The 12,225-nt window shown below is 39.4% G+C and overlaps 1 protein-coding gene and 1 pseudogene across 3 annotated transcripts in view; one reads left to right on the plus strand and one right to left on the minus strand.

Annotated features, from left to right (window-relative positions):
* The window catches only part of R3HDM2 (R3H domain containing 2), a 462,276-nt gene that overhangs the window by 38,929 nt on the left and 411,122 nt on the right, over positions 1–12,225 (plus strand). The gene's annotated exons all lie outside the window — the stretch shown is intronic.
* On the minus strand, positions 10,057–10,437 carry LOC117356861 (annotated as a pseudogene).

Below are 12,225 nucleotides of genomic sequence, written 5' to 3' on the forward strand. Positions count from 1 at the left end.
AGGTGGACTTAAGTTTCCTTTATTTAAAAAAAATGTTGACAGTACCAGAAGGAGCCGTCAGGAAGCAGACAGTGTGAAAGAGCCAAATTGGATGTGGGAACTTGTTTTCTATATAGGAACTGGAGGGGAAGCTGTCACTGTGTGATCTGCTTTATCAACCCCTGGTGAGAACAGCAGTGTATTTGCATATTTGGTTCAGTGCATTTACAGATTTAAGTGATACCAAATTATGTTGTTGACCAAACTTTTCTTTGTTTCTCTGGGTACTTAAACACTGGTAATTTGTGTTGTGTTCTAAGTTAAAAATTTACTGTTGACAAGTGATAGTGTAGAAGGTTCTGGCTTTTCATTTGATAATGACTTTCAGGGCTTTGGAAGAGATTCCGTTCACTTTTTTGGCAGCAAGGAAAAGAAGTTTAAACTGAGAGGACTAATTGAGGTATGCCTACTGGGAAGCATGTGATTTATTCTAGGCAAAATAATTATGCAGTGGTCCAAAGGATTAGACCCTCTGATAGGATAACAGTTTGAGGCTCCAGGAAAGGAGGGCATCGCGAGGCAGCTTCCCTCAATGGTTCCAGGACCCTGACCAAGGTGATTCTAATAGGAGGTTATCTCCAGAGGTTTGATCAGGCTTGGAACTGGATTTTTGTGGTTCATAGACTGTTTCTGTCTTTGGGGAATGCTTCACTCCTAACTTTACTATTCATCATCCTGCACACGTTTCTGGCTTCTTTCCATTCTGCAAACATGGAGATGACAGTCTAAACCACTTTGGAATGTCTTTCAACTACAAGCGATAATCCTTGTACTGGCCCTCAAAAGAGAACAATGGCAATATTTTAGGTATCTCATGATACTGACTGAGAGGCGAGACTATACACAATTTTTAAAAACATGGAAGTGTGAATTTCATTTTAAAAGTATGTAAAACACTGCAGTTTTCCTCTTTTTATTGACTTTCATGCTAAATTTTGTGCTGTTGTCTGATCTTCTGGCCCTTAGTGTGCACCTTTAGGTCACTAGTGTTGTCGTCTCACAAGTTAAAAAACAACTTTTCACCCCTTCACCAAAGTGATGGTTGTGTTAGCATCCCTAACTGGATGACTGGCTGATCAGGGCACCCTCGTTGTCTAAGGGACAACACACAATGGATCAGTTAAATCTGAGTCCTGAAGTATCTGGATTGGACTGCAAATTAAAGAAAGAGCAATTTGATGCCGACTCAATCCCTGGAGTACCTGGGAGTATGTTGTTTGACATGGCTGCTGGCTGTGTCTTATCTACCAGAGCACGCAGACAGAAGCCGTGCTCTCAGATTTCTTATCTAATCGGCTCTGTCAGCATGGGACTACCTTCAAGTCCTGGAGTCCATGACTGCCACAATAGACATGGTGCCTTGGACAAGAGCCCCCATTCATCCTCTCCAGCATGCGTTACTCTCACACTGGTCTCCACAGACTGATGCGTTACAGAAGTGTCTACCCTAGATGCAGGAGTCTTGAACCAGCATGCAATGGTGGCTCCATCCTCAGTCCCTCTCCAAAGGTATGCCTCTTCAGATTGCTTCCTGGATGATCGTAATGACGTATCAGTCTCCTAGACTGGGGAGCTCATTGCAACCATTGTCTGATTCAGGGGCGTTAAGACTCCCTCTCAGAATAATTGGTCGGTCAACAGGCTGGCCCTGTGTGTCATTCTGATGGCTCTGATAAAATTGCAAAATACTCTCAAAGATCAAGCTGTCAAGAGTCTTCTCTGACACCTGTGGCATATGACAATTGCCAGGGAGGCACCAAGAGTGCATTTCTATCTGGAAGCCCACATGCTCTCCCAGTGGGCAGTGTCATCTTCAGATGCTATTGGCATTACATGTTGTGGGTGTGGACAGTGTTCAAACCAACTTCCTCAGCTCACAGACCTTGGATCCAGGAGAGTAGATGCTGTCAACTGCAGTGTTTCAGGTCATTGATCAGCTCTGGGGTTGTCCACACTTTGACCTCATGGTGACAGTGAAAAACAAGAAAGCAGATAGGTTCTTTATAAGAACATAAGAATAGCCTTACTGGATTAGACTACTGGTCTATCTAGCCAAGTATCCCGTCTAGTGGTGCCCCGATTCATGATTCAAATCGATTCACCGATTCACTTTGGGTGAATCGATTCGAATCGATTTGCCACGCCAAAAAATCAGCCTCCCGATTCGTTGACTGACCCTCCCCCCTTGCCCCTAAAGCAGGAGCGGCAGCGCTGCCTCTTGCTGGCCTGCCGCTCCTGCTTTAGAGGGCGAGTGGGGAGGGTCAGTTGGGAAGTGGCTTACCCGCTAATGTCTGTCTGGCTTCCCCAGACAGTCATAGAAGGGGTGGGACTGCGGCAGAGAGAAGACAACTCGGACGACGTATGGCAGCTTACAAAGATCGCTAGAGCCAGTGATCTTCTGCAGGACAGGCTGCTGAATTTAGTTAAATTGAACGCGCAGGCCTTCCGGGGGGAGGGGGGGTACAGGCCTTCCGGGGGAGAGGTTCATGCCTTCAGGGGGGTGCAGGCCTTCCAGGGGGTGGTACATGCCTTCGGGGGGTGTGCAGCCTTCGGGGGGTGTGCAGCCTTCGGGGGGTGTGCAGCCTTCCAGGGGGGGTTCAGGCCTTCAGAAGGGACAGGCAGGCCTTCAGGGGTATGCAGGCCTTCAGGGGTGGGGTGTAGGCCTTCAGAAATGGGGTATAGGTCTTCAGGGGGGTGCAGACGTTCAGGGGAGGGGGCCCTGGTGTAGAAGTACATGGTGGGAGGGAGAGAAGGGGGGGTTCAAAGAGACGTGCATATGCCGGACTTTGGGGGGAAGAAATAATGGGTCTAAAAACAGAGGAGAGGGAAAGAGATGGTGGACAATGGGATTTAGAGATGAAAGGAACAGAAAGGGAGAGATGGTAGACCCTGGGGTCGTGGGGAAGGAAGGAGAGATGCTGGATGAAAGGGTAGTTGAGAAAAGGTGGATCTGTGGATGGAGACGAAAAAAAGGAAAGATGCCAGACCTCTGGGAGAGGGAAGGGAAACGGAAGGGGATGGCAGAGATGGATGGTTAGCACAGAGAAAGAAGAAAGGAGACCCTGGCAAGCAAGTTATCAGAAGACAACCAGAGCCTGGGACCAACAAGATTCGAATAATGACCAGATAACAAAAGGTAGAAAAACTAATTTTATTTTCTGTTTTGTGATTACAATATGTCAGATTTGAAACGTGTATCCTGCCAGAGCTGGTGTTAGACCGCAAACGTGAGCTAGGATTTAACAGAGAGAGGAAAAGTCTTTTTTGTTTGTTTATTTTGTTTACACCACGGCGCCAGTGTGGTTAGGAGAGAGCAAAGGGGGTGAAGAGGCTATAAAATAAACCCACCAAGATGTTTAAAAAAAAACAAAACACCCAATTGGGCAGGAAAATCAAATGGAATCGAAAAATCGATTCAATAGGCTGAATCGAATCAAAATTTTTTTCCCTGGATCGGGCAGCACAAATCCCGTCTTCACGGACACCAATCCAAGTCACAAGTATCTGGCAAAAAACCAAATAGCAGTAGCATTCCTTGTCACTGATCCAGGGCAAGCAGTGGCTTCTCCCATATCTGTCTCAACAGCAGTTTATGGACTTTTCCTCCAGGAACATTTCCAAACCTTTTTTAAAACCAACTACATTAACCATTCTCATCACATCCTCTGACAATGCATTCCAGATCTTAACTATTTTCTGAGTGAAAAAATATTTCCTCCTATTGGAAACTCCTATTGTAACATCGAATGTCCCCTAGTCTTTGTAAATCTTGATGCAGAAAAAAATTGATTTACTTGTACTCGTTCTACACCACTTAGGATTTTGTAGACTTCAATCATATCTCCCCTCAGCCATCTCTTTTCCAAGCTGAAGAGCCCCAACCTCTTTAGTTTTTCTTCATACGAGAGGAGTTCCATCCCCTTTATCATATTGGTCACTCTTCTTTGAACCTTTTCTAGTGCCGCTATATCTTTTTTTGAGAGAAGGAGACCAGAACTGAATCCAAAGTGAATCCACCATTGAACAATACAGAGGCATTATAATATTCTTAGTCTTGTTTACCATCTTTTTTCTAATAATTCCTAGAATTTTGTTTGCTTTCTTGGCTGCCGCCGCCACCGCACATTGGGCAGAAGGTTTCAGCGTGTTGTCCACAATGACACCCAGATCTTTTTCTTGAGCACTGACCCCCCAAGGTGGACCCTAGCATCCGGTAACTATGATTTGGATTATTCTTCCTAATGTGCATCACTTTTCGTTTGTCCAAATTAAATTTCATCTGCCATTTGGATGCCCAGTCTTCCAATTTCCTAAGGTCTTCCTGCAGTTTTTCACAATCCACATGTGCTTTAACAACTTTGAACAGCTTAATTTCATCTGCAAATTTAATCACCTCACTCTTAGTTCCAATTTCCAGATCCAGATCATTTATAAATAAGTTAAATTGCACCGGTCCCAGTACAGATCCCTATGGCACACCACCATTTACCCTCCTTCATTGAGAAAAATAGCCATTTAACCCTACCCTTTATTTTCTGTCCGATAACCAATTCTTTTTTTTTTTTAATTTCTTTATTCATTTTAAAGCCATGATTAAGTGCAGGATATAATATAATCATATAACTCTATAAAAGCTTTTTAAAAAATTTCTTTATTCATTTTAAAGCCATGATTAAGTGCAGGATATAATACAATCATAACTCTATAAAAGCACTTATATACATTTACAATTATAATTTATGACAAATAGATATATCACCCCCCCTTATATTAAAAAAATACACTCAAATTGAGAAATTGAAAAAAATATTCCAACCCGCCCTACCACCCACCCACCCTTGACGTGTATGACCAAAGGGTGTAATCACTATTCACTCTTTGCAAAATTTTGTTAATGGCTCCCAAATCTTCAGAAACTTCTTATAATGTCCCTGATGTATAGCCATACTTCATTCCATCTTAAAAATATGACATATAGATTCCCACCAGAAAGTATAGTTCAGTCTATCCCAGTTTTTCCAATTCCTTAAATAAACTGAATGGCAACCCCTGTCATAATGAATAGAAGTTTATTATTATTAGATGATATTTGGCTTTTAGCTCTAATCATAGTGCCAAATAGCACAGAGTCATATGTAAGTGCCAGTGGATTTTCCATTACTTTGTTTATTTGATCCTAAATGGATCTCCAAAATTGAAGTATAAAGGGACAATAAAATAATAAATGATCTAATGTCCCAGGTTCAAGATGACAGTGACTTGGAACTATCTAATTTCTGTAAACGAACTGGAGTCCAAACTGCTCTATGTTGTCTTGTTAAAATGTTTATTTTATTTTTATTTTTCCTCTAACTCTACTTTTCACTTCTCTATTACCCTCCAGGTACTTTAGTTAGATTGTGAGCCTTCGGGACAGTAAGGGAATTTTTCAAGTACCTTTCTTATTTCTAATCTTAATGTATATTTTCTGTAAACCGCTTAGAACCTAACGGATGTAGCGGTATATAAGAAATAAATTACATTACATTACATTACATTACATTACATATGTAACAAAAAACCCCAAGTTTGTCTCATAGATGCAAACACCGTACATCTCATCCTCCAAGTCCAGATTCGTGGCCATTGAGACGCAGTAATCTGATGCTTTATCTCAATGCTCCAAATGTCACAAAGACCAGTTTTTGGTTTCTTATTCAAAAATCCAGATATTAATTTATACCACTGAGCGGCCTGGTGACCCAGGAAATCCGCCTGGAAGCACAGGAACGGCAAACTACTGATTTTTAAGATTTTTCCAATCAGGGAATGGCCTGCTTCAACTGCAACCACCTATAATTTTGAGATTTAGCAATACCAAAATTTTGTTGCAGTCGTGAAAACTCAAGCAGCTTTCCATCTGATACTACATCGTCTAAAGTACATATGCCCGCCTTCATCCAGTACTTCCAGATGACCTTAAACCCGCCATTTTGAATCTTGGGGTTCAACCAAAGGGACTGACAAATGGATTTATGAATTGGAATATCTGTTAAATTAGTAATAAATTTTAATGTTTTCCAAGTGTCCATTAAAATTCTATTGTCCTTATACAACCTAGGCATTTTGATACTGAAAACGTAACACAATCTCAGTGGAGACAGGAGTTGCCATTCCAACTTTAACCAGTCTGGAAGATTTTCCATGAGCTCAGGGAGTATCCAGTACATACTCTGATGCATTATATAGGCTTGATGATACCTATAAAAATTTGGAAAATTTACCCCACCCTCCACAATTGGCTTTTGTAAGGATACTAAAGCAATTCTTGCTGTTTTCCCCAGCCAAATAAATTTTGTAAGAATACTATTTAATTTTTTGTAAAAAGACCCTTGAAACAACACTGGTAACATACCCATTTGGTAATAAACCACAGGCAAAATCATCATTTTCACCATCTGAACTCTCCCCCACCAAGACAAATGTAATGGGTTCCATTATTCACACATTAATGTAACCTTTAGCAATAAGGATTTTTCATTTACTTTCATTGTTTCTTCCAGCATTTTGTAAATCCAAATTCCTAAATATTTTATACCCTCTTCCTTCCAAAGAAAGGGGAATAAATCAAACAATCCTTTTTGACAAAGTACATTAAGCGGAAGAATCTCTGATTTACTCCAATTTATTTTATATCCTGAAAATTTTCCAAATTTTTCAATCAAATCTAGTAAATGTGGAATGGTTGTTTCAGGATTCCTTAAATGAAGCAATATGTCATCTGCATAAGCAGAGACCTTGTATTCCCAATCTGCGTAAGGAATACCCTGGATCTCCTTTGCCTGTTGAATAGCTAATAACAAGGGTTCCAAGATAATATCAAACAGCTAAGGATATAACGGACATCCTTGTCTAACTCCGCTCTCCAGACAGAAATGCTCCGATAAAGTATTATTTATATATAATCTGGCAGAAGGGGAATCATTTGTATAAATCCTGAACCAATACCAAACCAATCCATTGCTTGATATAAAAGGTCCATTCCACCCGATCAAAGGCCTTCTCTGCATCCAGGGATACCGTAGAAGGCTGGATCATCCATGACTTTTGTTAAATTTAACATGTGAAAAGCCAGCCTGGTGTTATTTGAAGAATGTCTTTGAGCAACGAACCCCGTTTGTTGCATACCAATAATATAAGGGAGAGCCTTGGCCAAGCGCAAAGCCAATAACTTAGTCAAAAGTTTACCATCTACATTTATCAAAGAAATAGGCCTTTAATTTGAAACCAACATAGGATCTTTATTTGGCTTCGGCAAAACAATAGTTAGGGATTCTGCTATAGTAACTGTACCGCAACCTTTAGTCAGTTGAACCTGATATAAATTTAATAGATTAGGTAATAGGGTACTTTGAAATGATTTGTAAAACTTTACAGTGAAACCACCACCACCTGGAGCGGATCCAACTCTAAGGGACTTCGACGCTGTTTTTAATTCTTTCAATGATATAGGCTCCTCAAGACTTCCTTTTATGTGCTCAGGAATTTTTGGTTCCTTAATTAATTTTAAAAATTCTAAACCCTCTAGTTCTTTATTTGAATAAGGCTTGGAAGAATACAAAGCTTTATAATATTTCAAAAATTGTTTTAAGATAATTCCAATTTGAGATTGAGTATCCCCATTCTTATCTGTGATAGCCACAATTTTTACTTTCCTTTTTTTAGCTTTAAGGTAATTAGCTAATAATCTTCCCGCTTTATTTGAGTTTCCATAATACAGAGCTTGCTGAGAGAACAGCTCTTTCCTAGCCATTTGAGAGGAAAGCTCATTGTACTTATATTTATCTTTTAAGAGGGCCTGCAGTGTAGTTGGGTCCCATTTCAGGGCCAATTGTGCCTCCAAATCTTTAATATTTTGTTCCAAATTAGAAAATTATTTATTAATGTGTGCTGAATATGAGATTATTTGTCCTCTCATAGTAGCTTTAAAAGCATCCCATAAGGTTTCTAAAGAGACTTCATCTGAGGCATTTATATGAAAGTATTCAGTAATTTTTGATTGAAATTCCTCAATAAAGTTGGAATCTGCAAGCAATGTATTATTGAATTTCTGGACAGGTCTACTATAATCTTGCTCATCCATTTTCAATTCAATCCAAATTCCACCATGATCTGACAAAATGATTGGATCTATGGCGGCCTTTGCAACCTGTTGCATTAAATGATTTGATACAAATATATAGTCTATTCTGGAAAATGATTTATGTACCTGGGAGCAAAAAGAAAATTCCCGGTCATTAAAATGAAGAATTCGCCAAATATCCTTTAAACCAGTGGTTCCCAACCCTGTCCTGGAGGACCACCAGGCCAGTTGAGTTTTGGAGATAGCCCTAATGAATATGCATGAGAGAGATTTGCATATAATGGAGGTGACGGGCATGCAAATTTGCTCCATGCATATTCATTAGGGCTATCCCCAAAACCCAACTGGCCTGGTGGTCCTTCAGGACAGGGTTGGGAACCACTGCTTTAAACCACAAGATTGTACCAAAATATCTAGCTCTAAAGATTTTAGTATTATTCTAGGTTTTTTATCCAATATCGGATCCACAACTGCATTGAAGTTCCCTGTTACCACTAAATTAGAAGCAGCCAGCGGCAGAATCAACTGCTGAAGTGTTTTAAAAAATATATTTTGATTTGAATTAGGTGCGTAAACATTAACAAGTTTCAGAGTATCTTTCCCCAAGCTCATATCCACCAGTACCCACCTCCCTGTGAGATCCGCAGACATCAATTTGAATGTAGCCAAACACTTTCCACTAACTAAAATGGCCACCCCAGCTTTTTTTCCCACCGCAGGAGCAGAAAAACAATGTTTAACCCATCCACCTTTTAGTTTTTTTGCTTCAGTGGCATTTAAATGAATCTCTTATATATAGTATATATCCGCATTTTGTTTTTTTAAAGAAGTTAAGTGTTGTTTTCCTCTTTATCGGATGAATGAGACCATTGACATTTAGAGAAAATATTTTCAGAATCATGCTGTATTAAAAAAAAAAAAAAAAATGGTACCACAAGATATATCGCTTAGTTACATTTATCAATACACGTCCTCACCCCTACCATAAAATCATCCTGCCCTCCCCCAAAAACATTTGACATCTTGAAAGCACACATATAGACAAGTAACCCAACCCCCAGGCATCTTAAGCATTTCCCCTTAAAGAATTTTATTAACATCCACTCTAGAATATAACAATACAAGAAAAATTTAAATACATGTAATAAATAGAATGATTCTAATTTAATTCTTAAGTTACCAAAATGCAAATTAATGATTAAAATTAAAATGAATACTATGATCATTTATATAAATAACAGCAATTTATAGAATTACCTAAGTAGTTTTAATCTCATAAATCCCTCATCTAACTACTAGTCATGTAATATTAATTAAAAGAACCTAACAGATCAAAAACTAATTATGATTTTCTAACATCCCCAGATATAAATATAGTATAGAGTAAAGTGACGAGTATATTAGATTTTTCACATTTTACTTATTAATTCATAAAACAACCCCACTTCATTTACTTGTATAATTATTTAACACATATCCTATATTATATTAATTAGACTAAAATCCTAAATGAATTAAATTTCATTCCTTGAGTATATGCTTTTTAAAAACAATTTCTATCTATATTATCAAACTAGCTTCAGTGGACATAAATTCCATGCTATCTGTTCCACTTCTGCTTTTTCTTTCTGGATTTTCTATTTCTCTTGAATCTTTTAACCAATAGAATTCCTCTCTCTCTCATTGTCCGGATCAGTGATAATGTAGGATTGGAACAGCGTCTGCCGCATCTGTGTGCATGAGCTTCTTTTGCTGTGATGGTGAGAGCGCCACATTCTTCATTAAAATTTATGCCTGAAGCTGACTTTCGTCAGTATAGACAGTGTGAGAATACTGGACAGAAGAGCTCCAGAAGATAGAAAAGAACTTGATAGCTGATATCGCTCCAGGATAATTTAATCCTCCTTCTTGCCAGCGCCAACATTAGCCTTTGCTGTCCCCCTGACTTTCTTCATCCTGTTCTTATGTTGTTTCCTGGAAGTCTTTTTTTTTTCTATAAACCATGCCTGGCCATTCTATGTTTTGATTTGTTTTTCTTTGCAAAGTCCAAAGAATCAGAAATCATGCTGAAACCGGTTGTCCTGCCATCACCAAAATGAGTTCTGAAGCCAAACACAAAAATGACATCTGGAGTTGTCTTGTACATCTTTGCCAACTTGTTCCGGATTTCTGTCTTGGGGATGGTGGTCTTTCCAGGATGAAGAACATCAGTGCCCATCTGCTTGCACTGTAGAAGTCATGAATTTGCGAGTTCTGATGGTCAGTGTGTCGTTCATCTTAACTGCAACCTCCTCACTCCGGACGTTGAAAAGGAAGAGACAGAGCAACGCAGCCAATCATGTGACAGTTCTCAGGTTCCAAGGGGCAGGCAGAAAGAGCGAGATTAGCTTGCTCTGATGTCACAAATCAAATTTAAGGCTGCTGCTGAAACTAAGATGCTGGTCCCTTTAAAGTTCAAGACAAAACTAATAGCAGGTTCTCAACATGAACTTCATTTGTCAAGCGTCTCATCCTCTCCGCTGGAATAGTTTCTACTGGTTATGCTGGTTCTTCTACGCTGACGTGTCCTCCGAGGCGTTAATGGAGTGTCTCCCTGAACCTGATTTTACTCAGTGGCTGCCGCACTCCTCTGGTTCTTACAGATGCTTGCGCCGGCGGTATCGCAGCAGTCTTTGGCAATAATGCTGCAGTTGGTCTCGGTAAGGATTTTCCTCCTGAATTCATTTTTGTTTTGTTTTCTACACATAGCATGTTTTAGGTAGGCGGTCTTTCCTGTTCAACATCATGACACTTTATAAAAACTCAGCTTGGTGCTCAATTACCCAGTTTCGGTATTTCTCTGCACTGGGCTGGCAGTTGTCTAATCACCGCTGAGTGAGGTTATTGGCAGGGGTAAACCTGATGATTTTGTTTGGGTATCTCTCCGTTGATCTGCATTGAACTCGATTTAGCAGTGGCTGAAAATTTTCCTGTCTCTTCTGACATATCCAGCTTCTGAACATCTATTTTAATTGGAAGATGCTCCAATGGAAAGAAGGAAGCATACTTCTAAACTTCCATTTGCTGAGAATAAGTCAGAGATCGATTTTTGTCCAATCACAAGGCTTTCTGAGATAATTATGATGTCCTAGGGGAATTCTGTCCATTGCAGTTGTAAGTTTAAAGTAACTGTTGTTATTATTTAATTCAAATAAAATTCATGTCCACTAAGTCCAGTCCAACCATGTTTATATATATTCATCTAAACAAAACATAAAATCCGATTTTGTATATGAGACATATCCTCGTATTCTATTCCACAACTCATAGGACAGCTAGTTCAATTCACTGGTGTTTCTTGCTGTTCTAAAAATTCCTTCAGCTGTTCCGGCTCCTCAAATTGAAAACTTTTACCTTTGTATGTAACTCGCATGAACCCAGGGCAATAAAGCTCCTGTAATTTTGTTCTCATTGCTAAAAATTGTCTGTCTGTTTGCAGTTTCCCTTGCAAAGTCCTGAACAAAAAGGATCTTTGAATCTTTATAAATTAAATTTCTATTTTCCTTTGCAATTTTTAAAATTTCCAAAACATGTTGGAAACGCAGCACATGGAAAATCAATGGTCTAGGACCTGACTGCCCGTTAGACCTTTTGCCTGGCACTCTGTGTGCCCTTTCAATCTCAAGTGGCATTTTAAATTTAATGGGGAGCATCTTTGGTATGTTTTTCTCCAGAAAGGCTACTGCATCTTTCCCTTCAATCCCCTCAGCCAAACCTAATATTCTTAAATTATTTCTCCTTGACCTATTCACCATAGCCTTTTGATCATTATTACATTGTACCTGTTTCATTTCAAGTTTTTCAATTCATGTGTATAACTGTCCCACTTTGCTGCATACCACTTCCATCTTCTGTGATAAGTTTGCCAATTCCTCTTTCATTTCAGCCAGCTGATCAGTATTTTCTGTAACCATTGCTTTAATACTTCTTATATCCTCTATCAGTTCAATCATATCCAGGGCATCCAAAGGTAGCATAGCCTTAGAAGGTGTAGATGGCTCTGCCTTCTAGCTTTTCCTCCAGGC

Source organism: Geotrypetes seraphini, chromosome 3 (assembly GCF_902459505.1).
Source record: "Geotrypetes seraphini chromosome 3, aGeoSer1.1, whole genome shotgun sequence".
Taxonomy (NCBI): Eukaryota; Metazoa; Chordata; class Amphibia; order Gymnophiona; family Dermophiidae; genus Geotrypetes; species Geotrypetes seraphini.